The sequence below is a fragment of the Myotis lucifugus genome, unplaced genomic scaffold (assembly GCF_000147115.1).
Source record: "Myotis lucifugus unplaced genomic scaffold, Myoluc2.0 scaffold_482, whole genome shotgun sequence".
NCBI classification, from domain to species: Eukaryota; Metazoa; Chordata; class Mammalia; order Chiroptera; family Vespertilionidae; genus Myotis; species Myotis lucifugus.
The window spans coordinates 302788-306109 of NW_005871530.1; the positions used below are offsets into that span (position 1 = coordinate 302788).

At 48.9% G+C, this 3322-nt stretch overlaps 1 protein-coding gene across 1 annotated transcript in view; it reads left to right on the forward strand.

Moving 5' to 3' along the window:
• The window catches only part of LOC102427081 (zinc finger protein 345-like), an 18282-nt gene that overhangs the window by 431 nt on the left and 14529 nt on the right, over positions 1 to 3322 (forward strand).

Consider the following 3322-nt stretch of genomic DNA (forward strand, 5'->3'; position numbering starts at 1 on the left):
TTTATTTGCTTCCTAGAGGCCCGGTGCACAGAATTTGTGCACTGGGGGTGGGGGCGTCCCCCTCAGCCCATCCTGTGCCCACTGGCAGCCCGGGAGCCCTTGGGGGATGTCCGACTGATGGCTTAGGCCCCTCCCCGCCACCACTGCAGCGCTCCCCCTGACCACCAGGGGGCAGCTCCTGCACCGAGCATCTGCCCCTGGATGGGCGGTGTATGTCAGTGATGGCAAACCTATGACACTCTTTTTTTTGGGTTGATTTTTCTTTGTTAAATGTCATTTAAATATATAAAATAAATATCAAAAACATACATCTTTGTTTTACTATGGTTGCAAAGATCAAAACATTTCTCTATGTGACACGGCACCAGAGTTAAGTTAGGGTTTTTCAAAATGCTGACACGCCGAGCTCAAAAGGTTCGCCATCACTGGGGCATGTCATAGCTTCTGGCCGAAACTGGCTCTCTGACATCCCCCAGGCGTCCTGGGTTGCAAGAGGGCGCAGGCCAGGCCGAGGGACCCCACCCGTGCAGGATCGGGGCCAGGGAGGGACTGCGGGAAGGCTCCAGGGCGTGTCCAGCCCGCCTCACTCAGTCCCCATCAGCTGGACCCCAGCAGCAAGCTAACCTACCGGTTTGAGCATCAGAGCGTCTGCCCCCTGGTGGTCAGTGCATGTCACAGCGAGTGGTTGAGCAGCCTTAGCATATCATTAGCATATTACGCTTTAATTGGTTAACCGGACGACCGGACACTTAACATATTAGGCTTTTATTATATGGGGTTTTTAAAATTTTATTATTATTTTTAAAAATATATCTTATTGATTTTTTACAGAGAGGAAGGGACAGGAATAGAGAGTCAGAAACATCGATGAGAGAGAAACATCGATCAGCAGCCTCCTGCACACCCCCCACTGGGGATGTGCCCGCAACCAAGGTACATGCCCTTGACCGGAATCCAACCCGGGACCCTTGAGTCTGCAGGCCGACGCTCTATCCACTGAGCCAAACCGGTCAAGGCTATATAGGTTTTTTTAAATCTACACCTGAGGATATTTTTCCATTGATGTTGAGGGAGAGGGAAGGACAGACAAATATCCATGTGAGAAAAACACATCGAACCCAGGACCCTTTGGTCCACAGGCCAGACTCTATCCATTGAGCCAAACCGGCTAGAGCTGTGACAGGCCTTTTAATGTTTTACAAAAGCGGCTCAAAAAAAAAAAAAAAAAGCTGCTCAGAGAGAGAGCAAGTCTAGGATGGGAGTGAGGAGGCCCCGAGAGCTGTGTTCTTGCCCAAGCTCACAGCTGACACGGGCAGCACTGAGGGCACCAGACTCCACGGCGGCCGTGGATTCATCGGAGACCCGCTCCCTTGGCGCCGAAGGGTGGTTGCCTGCGTCTTCCCACAGGTCCCCAAGGTTGAAAAGCCACTTCTAGAAGCCACACAAGGAAGGACAGGGTGTCCCAGCCCCTCCGTGGTCCTGACACCACCCGTGTGATGTCTGGGATGGCCAAGTTCATCTCTTTTCCAAGATGTTGGGTCTGAGATCGTTACAGACACCTGAGCCTGTCCGAGGTTGGGGTGTCTGCAGACTCTCCCCTTGGTACGTTCCCATCTCTTGGACGTGGGGACCCTTGGGATACCCCCAATCCCTGTGTCCTGAGGGACAGGGCGCAGGTGACACGAAGGGACTCCCATTTCTGGCAACCAGTGTAAGCAGGTGTGGGGGGTTAACCCAGGGCCGACACCGGCAGGTGGAATGCTTGGAGGTGCCATGAAGCTGGGAAGACGGTAGGCAGTGCAGATCTCCATTCTTTCCTTTTTCTATTTTTACTTTTCTTTTTTTTTTTCAAATATATTTTTATTGATTTCAGAGAGGAAGGGAGAGGGAGGGAGAGAGAGAAACATCAATGATAAGAGAGAATCAAGGGTCGGCCGCCTCCTGCACGCCTCCCCACTGGGGATGTGCCCGCAACCAAGGTACATGCCCTTGACCGGAATCGAACCCGGGACCCTTCAGTCCGCAGGCGGATGCTCTATCCACTGAGCCACACCAGCCAGGGCTATTTTTACTTTTCTATTTGAATAATTTGTTTTTAAATCCTCACCCGAGGATATGCTTATTGACTTGAGAGAGAGAAACATTGATGTAAGAAACATCGATCCCCTACACGTCCTGACCAGGAATCACACCCCCAAACTAGGTCCGTACCTGCAGTCTGTTGGCATACAGGACAACGCTCCAACCACTGAACCTCCCGCCAGGGCAGGGCTCCATTCTTTTTAAGAATAAAGAGTGTGTGTGTGTGTGGGGGGGGGGGGGGTGTGTGGCCTAGCCGGCTTGGCTCAGTGGATAGAGCTTTGGCCTGCAGACTGAAAGGTCCCGGGTTCGATTCTGGCCAAGGGCATATGCCTGGGTTGTGGGCTCGATCCCCAGTAGGAGGCGTGCAGGCGGCAGCGGATCATGTTTCTCTCTCTCTCTCTCTCCCTTCCTCTCTGTAAAAAATCAATAAAATATATTTTTTAAAAATAAAGCTGTAAATAAATACCTATGCCTCATTAAAATTAAGAATATACTGATTATACATTTCATTAAATGGAATCACATTTTTTATTTTTGAATAGAAGCACTCTATTTAAAAATGCCTTATATTTCAAAATGTATATGATGAAATTAGAAGCAGAGTAAGAGAAGTAGGAATAAATGCTATTTTTTAGCTTTGTCAGCCCCCAAAATATACTCAGATCATACTAATACAAATCACGGTAAAACAGGGAGGAAATGAACAGAAAGAGAATTTGAAAGTGGACATTAAAAAGCATTTGGGATGTGGGATGAATGCCAAAGTGAGAATAAGAAACGTAAAACCTTTGTCCAGAAGGTCGTCGTAACCGTGATCTCACCTGAAGTTGAAATGCGAATGCTCTATTCCACTCGGGCTCTTTGCGCGGTGGCTCTCAGTGGAGAGCCTCTTGGCAGCCAAAGTACAGATGATAACCAGGATTATAAAAGATGGACAAGCCTTAGCCAGGACTGGGCGTGATAAGGAAATACTTCCCACAAAAATGATTATATGTGGAGCCTAAAGAGATTCCAGTCAATCTTGCCCAGAGCGGGTACAACTAGAGGAGAAAGACAAAGGGGGCACATTTTAGCTCTTGTGCAAATGGGAACAGCATTGACTTGGGGTCCAGCCATATAGGACCCACTACCCCACGTACACCTCTGTCCTAGTCATGAATGATTCAACAGGTGAGTTGAACAAATTCCAAAAAGGCCAATTCCAGTAGAAATAGAAACAACAGGATCTGGCAGTACAAGA